The following is a 9,664-nucleotide window of genomic DNA, read 5'->3' as shown; positions in this document are numbered from 1 at the left end:
TCTTAATTCACATTGACGTCAAATAAATTCTAATTTATTTATTCAACTTTTTGTACATAATGTTATTTGTACATTGGCGGGCTTATTGCCAAATGGCAATTTCTTCCAACCAACAAATAAAACAAAAGTTTTATTTTTATAATTCAAGTTACAGAACATATTCTATAGAAAAAAATATTAAAAAGCTAAAGATATATAAAAATATAATGAACGTATTTGTTTATAAATTACTTTCAATAAAAACTATTACTCAATTGGAAAAAGGAAAAAAGAGGAAAGAGGAAAGAGGAAAAGAGGAGAAATTAAGGAAGACAAATGAAATGTTTCTTCAGACGTGATTTAAACCGAGATAATGTAGTAACATCTTTGATGGTGGATAGGAGATGATCCCACAGTCGAGCCGCATGGACACTATATGAGTAAGAGAAAAAAGAAGAATTGTGGATGGGTATTAAGAGAGTGCCTTAAGAATTAGAACGAAGAGGTAAACCATGATGAACTGATAAGTTATCTAATGTAAAGAAGGTAAAAGTAAATCAATAGTACGTACTGATTTTTTAAAATTAAAGTTTTAGTACATACAGAATACAAAATATAATTTACATGAACAGAATTTATTTCAGGTCTGAAAGGCTTAAAAAAGGAGTATAAAAATACGAAAAAATTTGCATTAAGACGAATAAAAAAAAATTACAATACAAAACAATAAAAAATGCAATAACGTTATAAATTAAGTAAAAACTAATTACAATACTGTAATTGTATTGATTGATTGATTTGGTGTTTATTTTGTAGAACTTCATATTTGAACTCATAATATAATTTTTCGAAATTCAATTATAAATACCTAAATTCCCCATTACCTATTAAACACTTAACCTTGTCCGTAACTTTTGGTTTTTCCCACAATTATTATCAATGTCCATGCTATACTTAATGAGATTAATTAAATTTATTACTTGAGTACTTTCGATTATCTATAAGGACATTCAATCCATTTAATTTTCGCATTCGTCTGAAAATGCCCTAACAAGGCGAAAGAATTGTGAAGAAATTTTTGTTATTCTATTTGTAAAAATAAAATCTCATATTCAGTAGACCCAAATCAGTGTTAAATTTTTAATATTATAAATTGACAATACAGTAAATAATAAAAAAAAAACATTTCAATAAAAGAAAAAAAAAGTTAATTTACAAATTTAAATAAAAACTAATGTTGCAAAATAAAGACTATGTGGGTAGTTTGTGCTAAAACACAATGTTTAATTTAATTTGTAAAAAGAGCATAAAACATGCCGTATGCACATAATGTACACATTAAAAACAAATGAATCAAAGCAAGAAAAAGAACGCCTTTCACCGTATTTAATTAAGCTTTAAACAATGTATTTAAGGACGTTTTTAAATTAATAATTATTGAACAAAAACATATTTTAACCTATTAGCGGCCTTCGTGGTGTAATGGTCAAGACACTTGACTCACACATGGAAGGTTCCGGGTTCGATTCCCGGCGAGAACACAAACATTTAAAAAATGTGATTTTTCTCAAGCCTGGGTGTTCTGTGATGTAATTCACTACTGTAATTAGGCCTCCTCGCCTGTAGTGGTGCCAAAAAAATAATGATTTCAATAAATTGTTAATGAAGATCCAGTACACTGATTACGAATTTACAGTATAAATAATAATAACGGCTGGCGCTGTCTATTTTCTCTGAGTCAATTTTCTTATTATTGAATAGAATTTTGTTCTGTTTTGCAAAGCCACGATGTTTGATATTTGAAATACAACGCCGTTAAATTGTCAATCATTTGGCAGAAAATGTTCTAGAAAACAGCGTTATTATTCAATTTCCGATAAAACAGCTCTTTTGGGAAACTCAATTCACGAAAGCGCTGTCGTGAAATCGGATCTAGATTGAAAATTCTGGTTTAATCTCGAATTTCAATTACAGTGATTCTCGATCTAACGTAAATGATTTTTGATATACATTTTCCAACTTGGGGTTCTGAATTTCGCATATTTTTTACATAGTTTGTACCAGAAACGCACATAAATAACTACATAAAATACATATTTTAATAAGATACAGGAAATATTCATTTTATTTCTTGTTTAAAAATAAAAATACATGTTTTCAACATAGGTTTTTACCTAAAAGGCTGAATTACTCGTATGTTCAACCCAACGGAACTTAAATGTTGTATTTGAATATATAAATAAATATATTAGTAAAATAACGCAAACAAATTATAAGATACTGCATATTGATTTTAGCGAGATAGTTGACTTGTTAATTTATTTAACATGACTTAATCGATAAAGGATTCAGCTCTTTTACAAATCAAAAACTTATAATCCTATAAGCTCGCTTTTGCAAAAAAACAATTTTCGTTTGTCAATAAACGGGTTCATTTTATCCAAAGATAGAAGCGAGATCTGTATGCAAAGATAGAGTTATGTGGCGTTCTATCCTATCTGCCTACCCTTACGGAGAATCGGCGTGATGGTTTGTTGTTGTTGTAGAAACAGGATCGGTGTTCTTAAATAATACCACCAACCTATTAATACACATAGACGCATCTAGAACCCTCTGAATTTATGTCACTTAACTCATGCCCAAACGCTTAGTCCTTAGATTTCTACATTCGTTTTTCAAAAGTGTAATGATTTTTGCACGTTTTTTTCATGATTTCTCAATTGTTCGATTTCATTTTTATTTAATTATTGAAAAAAAACTTTGACAAAATGACTATAAAATTACAAATGGTTTGTACACACATTATTAATAATAACGTTTCAACCTTTCTAATAGAGTGAAAACTCTTGTTGAGAGAGGAAAAAATATTGATCATTTTATCTTTTTGAAAAATGCGTCTCGAATTGTCATTAGACATACACTTAAACGGAGACAAAGTTACAAGCGCGTAGTCGATGGTGTTTAAATTGGTAGGTTACCTTCTTTGTCTTTATTTCTAAACAAGCTTTCATCGTGATCAGATATTACATTACTCTGAAAAATGCCGTCAAGTATGATTAGTAAATAATTGAATTGCGCTGTAACAGTAAAAACAGATATTATGTTTCATTTGAAAAAATACAATCCAATTGATTAAACAAGTATTTAATTGGTTTTTTTTTTTTTTTTTTCAGTAAAGGTAATATAATGAGTTGTGTCCGCTTTTTTACAAATAAAAAATTAGCACCTAAAATAAAACAAAATTGTGAACGTTGTATGTACGTCATTTGAAAGAAAATTTTCTGTTCGACAAAACGTTGTGTTTGTTTTTACGTTATATGTATTGTTTGATTTGATTTTGTAGCCATGTGGCTACAAAATTGAATGTCAAGTAGACAAAATTTTGCATTTTTGACACCTACTTCTGTTTGCGTTCAATCCTGGGAATAAAACGGGTACAGCTGCTCTCGATATTTGCGCAATGTACGATAAATTTGCTTTGAATTTTTGACTAATTTGTTGTTAATTTGGAAAAATACGAACACTACTTATGTTAACATCCAATAAATAAATAATAACATTTTAAGACAGTTTCAGAGCTATGATAACGCATTATACAGACATTTAAACTAAGGAAATGTGTATATTTATTTTTTTACACGAATGTTTGCATGTGTTTTGATATATTTTAACACTGTTTTGTTAACTATCGATACTTGCCAACCCCGTAAAAATATTGACAGCATTTAAAAAACTGTTTCAAAAAATAAAATTCACACCGCTGGCTCTAAGATCTAAGCCGGAGTAGTTGCGTTAGGAAAAGTAGCGCTGCCTATTTAGAAAGTTTATATTGATAACCTATCATTCTGTCGTTCCAACAATAAGCCAATTTTTCAAGCCTACTTAACTATTGATAGCAAATGGACTATCAACTTGACCTATGTAAAGCTATCAGGGCCAAAGCGGAGCATTAAGCTGACATTAATATTAAATTTAACGTGGAAAATAATATATGAATAGCGTCGCTTGTTTGACGTTACCACAAGATCACGTGTGACCCCTGACCTTAGTGTCTGGCTGACTGAACAATTAACGTCATTGTTTGAGTATAAGCATTTCAAAAAAAATATTGACTTTTTTACGGCTACACAATATAAAATAAGATATACAATATGCCATTCCATTTTCTTTGGTTATTAATATATTAACTAAAATGCACGCATCAATCTACGAAAAGACTCGGGGTTTGCCTAAGAGACAAAATAAGAAATTAGTCGCCGAACCGGAGTTGTAGACATCATGATTGGCACAGAAAAATTAAAATAGCACAAAATGATTACAGGCGGACACCTTAAATAAAAAAGTGCGAACAATATGCAAACAATGACAAAAGCGCGAGATGGAAATAAGTGGGAAGAGGCCTTTATCCAGCAGTGGAGAGAACAAGGCTGTAAAAGAAGAGAAGGAGTAAACAATTTTATTTAAATCGTACAAGAAAAAGTACACTAAACGGGTTGTGTGGCGTCGCTGGTTCGATTCCCGCCATTTGAAATAAAATAATTAAAAAAATATTTTCTGTAAATTTTGGCGGAGTGTTGTGACTGTTGTGTTATAGTTTTAATAACTTCCGTTTATATCCTCTCTTTTACATGGTGAGATGACCTTTAATAACTGTTTTTCTTCTTGTACCTTATCAGGTGTCGCCGATGTTGTCAATCACTTCTAAAAAGGCCCCTCTGTCTTGCGCTACTCGCTTTCTCCAAACACTTCATTTCAATTCAGTCTCTTATGTTGCGCAGCCAAGGCGTTTGCCATTTGCCAGGTCCACGCTGTCCCTCAATATTGCCTATTGGTACAAGTTGAAGGATTTTGCACTAGTCTCTATGCAGAATCTAACTTTTAATATTATTTAATATAAATGTATGAATTTTGTGTTGATGTTTGTATTTTTTAAATAATATTCTTAATAACATGTATATAAACAAAAAAATAGCTTAGGAATCATCAGGAGGTAAAATCACGTTACTTCAAGCAAAAGACAGAATATTCAGAAGATCAAAGAGGCATTGTTAAATCATTAATTTTCCTTTATTTATAAATATGATTTTATATTTTAAACCCGTTATAGCAAAAAAAAACAAAAAATCACCAATACGCCGGTCATATAAACAGCGTGCACTCCCGCCTACTGCCAATATCCGACTTATTGAGCGAATTTCTTCTTTTGCTTTTGTCTCTTTCACATTAACAGCGGCCACAGAACAGCGTCCTTGTCTGCCTGATTATAGTTTATTATTCGTGCTCCTTCTTATACACTAAAACAAATTTATTGTGGTATTGGTATCACTTTTATACGTAAAATTATTATTTGTCTATGCAAAAAGATAAAGGACAAATATTTTCGGTATTGAAATAACATCCAGCATATTTATACAAATTTTGCTTTCCAAATCCGATGTAAATATATCAATTTGAAGATTACAAGATATACAACTTTTTAATTAAAATAAATAAGAGAGAAATGTCAAGTCTTGTATTGTATGTATACACGTGTTACATCATAGCCACACAGGAGTTTAAAAAAAATATATTGAAATTTGCAGGACATGATTATTAATAACCTAAAAATAGTGATTTCAGCCTTCGTTTGTATTTTACACCATAAATGTATAAATAATGTCGGCTTTTAGTTTATAAAGTTATCTGTCCCCAAAATAAAAGGAAAATGATAACTGGTCCTAATTCAACACAATTATCTCATTGTTGATTCGATCGTAAAAACACTTGAATGTGCTTAATCAAATAATCGGTCGTGATTGGCGCTCGGAGTATTAAGCTTTGAACCGTTTGGCAATGAGAGATATAACCGTATTATGGATTGTTCAAACAAAATTAAAATTTATTCAGTAAATATAAGGTCTGTGAGGTGTAATGAAATACAATATAAAACTGCGAATATTAATAGTACTTCATGTTTTCTTTTTTCCCTTCAATTCGTCAGCGCTTAAAATCTTCATGGGTTATCCCCGATCACTGGATTACGCAGTTTTAATCGGTTCATGTTGAATTTAAAGCCAATTTTTTTCGTTTTCAATATTGTTGATTCATCTTCGTGCGGTGTGGATATCCTAATCAAACTCGCCTCCATCGGCCTCCGTGGTGTAGTGGTTAAGACGCTTGACTCACTTACGGAAGGTTCCGGGTTTGATTTCTGGTGAGAAATGTGTTTTTTTCAAGCCTGGGTGTTTTCTGGTGTAATTCGCCACTGTAATTGGGCATCCTGTCCTGTTGTGTTGCAATAATAAAATAAATAAAAATAAAATAAACTTCAGAACACATTTTGTGGTCTTGTCCCTTTTACCCTCTCTATGATAACCGAATGGAGCTACTTGCTACTATCCGTCGCCCTTTTATAAGTCCTGTTGGATTTACAGATCTGGTGGCTTCCAAAAATAATTTTAAGGCTTGTAAAAAGTTTTGTTTTAATTTTGGTAAATTGATCACGTCCAATCAATTTAATCCTAGTCAGTATAAAAATCACTTCCCTCTCTTCTCAATCCAATTAAGTGCGTATTGTGATCTTTTGGATTACCTTCTTTCAGCATAAAGATGCTAAGGCTACTAGATTACAGAGAGCTTCTTCCGGCAGCTTTTCTTGTTTGGCAACGAGCAAATTTTCCGTGTACGTGGGCACCGCCAAGGACACTTACGTCCTCAGATGCGGTGAGCGGTATATGGTGGGCAAGCTGTTAATTCAAAAAGTACTTAATGTTTTATCACATCCTTTTACTTTTGTTCACTCTACCTCATAGTCCTTACGCTCCACTTCACATTCCTTCGTAAAAATAATTAAACGCTTATAGTTCATGGTTTACCTTTTCGTTCTCATTCTCAAAGCACCTTCTTAATTCCCATCCATAATTCTCCCTTTTCAACTCATAAAGCGTCCATTTGGTTCGCGCCTGAAGAAACACCTACTTTCTAATCCTCAATCTCTCCTCTTTTTTACCCCTTTATTCTCCCCTTTGCATTGAAGACTATTAACGATATTAATTAACTTAGGTATATTTCCTTTTTTTCTTTTTCTTTTATTAGTGTACACGCCACAAATGCCGTATATAAACACAAACATTAAACATAACAGTGTTTTATTACAAAACGATGAAATAATAAAAAACAATGCATTTACAAATATTACACAGTTGTTTTATACATTTTACCATATAATAATACTTTTCAATGAATTATACTAAACAACAATTTTTCGAGCTTGTTTAAATTTTTGTAGACACAGACTGGATTCAACCACTAGGTAGCTGTTAATATAAACATAATACAACAGATATGAAGAGCATTTTAGAGACGAAAATAAAGAAGTCTAGGTATCCACAAAGCTTATGACCTGGCTTTGACTGGTTTAAATGGCCACTTTACACACTGTGTAACATTTACCATTCTGACTAAATTTGAACATCTTTATTTTTATATATTTATTTATTTAACTTTTTTTACATTATTTTATTTGTACATTGGCAGGTTTAATACAGAATGGCTATTTCTTCCAATCAACCAATAAAATATAAGTTTTATTTTTATATATTATTAATATTCAAAGCATTAACTTTGTGGTCCAACATTTTAATATTATGTTAATAAAATTTGTATAAAACCACTCACCGACTTATCTGTCTACCGGTTTCGAGACGTAACCCGTCTCTTCGTCAGGACAACAACACTACACCAACATGCAAATACCACTACACACCTTCACCATAGTAGATTTGCAAAAATATAAAATCGACATGCAGGTTAGACAAGTCATTGTAATGGTCACCCTACCCTCCCCCTCCCTTTTTCCTCCTTTTCCGATTATTAATCGTTTTGAAATATTAGCTTCATAAGTCATTAACCCTCGGTGGTGGCGTAGTGAAGCATGTGTCTATAATAACATAATATTTATTTTTATAATTCAAGTTACAGAACATATTCAAAAGAAAAAAAAGATTAAAAAGCTAAATATATATAAAAAATAGAGGTAAACGTATTTGTTTATAAATTACCTTAAATCAAAACTCAATGGGAAAAATGAAAAAAGAAGAAAAAGGAAAGGAGGAGAGATTAAGGAAGAGAAAGGAGATGTTTCTTCAGACGTGATTTAAATAGAGAGAATGTAGTTACATCTTTGATGGAGGATTGGAGATGATTATTCATATATTCCTTCGATTCTTCCATCTGTCGACGTTTGTGACGTTAAAGAGCTAAAACCTTTATTGTTGCGGGTGAGATTAATATGATTGAATTATTTCACCTACATACTAGGCAACGCCTAAAAATATTTTTCAATTTTTATACTTTTTCTTGGAAACTTCGCAGTCAATCAGAAATAGTAAAAATAATGAATTCTGTATTTGTTGATATTGTTGCAATGTATGTTGAATGCTTTAGTTATAGTGCAAACTCTCTCGTGCTCAGAAATCAGGGGTCCTTAACAATTTTGAAAAATAAATTTAATAAAAAATAAAAATAAAAACCTTTTTTAAAAACTAAATATTAAAAAAATTTAAAACTATAAAATAAAAAATCTAGCTTTACGTATATATACTATACACATTTTGATTTATCGTGTATTTATTCAAAAAAATATTTTTACAAACCAACATTGATATTTAAACAGCAGTCTGAAAAAAATATTTTAAAGATAAACTTTTAAAATCAAGCGTATTCATTAAAAGTTAAAGTTAAAAAATTCAATAGGAATAAATAGCTTGTAATTGATAACACATAGATATTTCCTATGCACTCTCTTAAGTTTTAAAACGAATGAACGCCGTTAAATGGGCTCCATAAACACATCCTTTGCCCTATTTTTGTTTCCATTTTGTTTAAATTTCTTACATACATTTAGTCCGTTATATTCTTAGTAATTCTAATAAATCTATGAAAGAAAAAAAAATAAACAAACTCTCTATTTAAATACGAGCGTTTTACTCCATGCGCTCTTTTATTTTTAATTATTTTTTAAAAAAGGAATAACCCGCTTAGCTTATATTGTAGAGGTAATGAAAACATCACCACAACACCCAGACCAATTGATAAAAAATCTTTCATGAATTTTTTTCTTGCAACTGACGGGAATCGAACCCGCGACGCCAGTTTCACAGTCTAAGCAACTGCGCCACGACGCCTGTATAATAAATGTGTCTTATAAATTTGATTCTGAGGATATGTCTTCTGAGTATATGGCGGCCTCCGTGGTGTAGTGGTCAAGACGCTTGACTCACGCTCGGAAGGTTCCGGGTTCGATTCCCGGTGAGAACACAAAAATCAAAATGAATTTTTCTCAAGCCTGGGTGTTCTGTGATGTAATTCACCACTGTAATTAGGCTTATTGGCCTGTAGTGGTGCAAACATAAATGAAAATGAAAAATGAAAAATATGTACATAAAACCGAGTTTCAATTTATTTTGAAATTAAAAATGAATAAAAAAACATGCAACATAATAAATATAGGTTGAGAGTAAAATTTCGTCTTCACAAATTGATGGATCAAACCCAACACCTCAGATATGGCAGGCAAACGCCCATTATGGTACTCCATGAGGCCGACTAATCTCCACTCGATTTCTTTTTGCAGGATTTTTACCTGAGAGTAGCTATTGAATTAAAAACACTCGTCAGGATTTAGCTTATATCATACGAATGCAAA

Source organism: Micrasema longulum, unplaced genomic scaffold, assembly GCF_059751315.1.
Source record: "Micrasema longulum isolate JH-2025_06_02 unplaced genomic scaffold, ASM5975131v1 h1tg000180l, whole genome shotgun sequence".
Lineage (NCBI taxonomy): Eukaryota > Metazoa > Arthropoda > Insecta > Trichoptera > Brachycentridae > Micrasema > Micrasema longulum.
Note: the sequence above shows the minus strand (reverse complement) of the source record.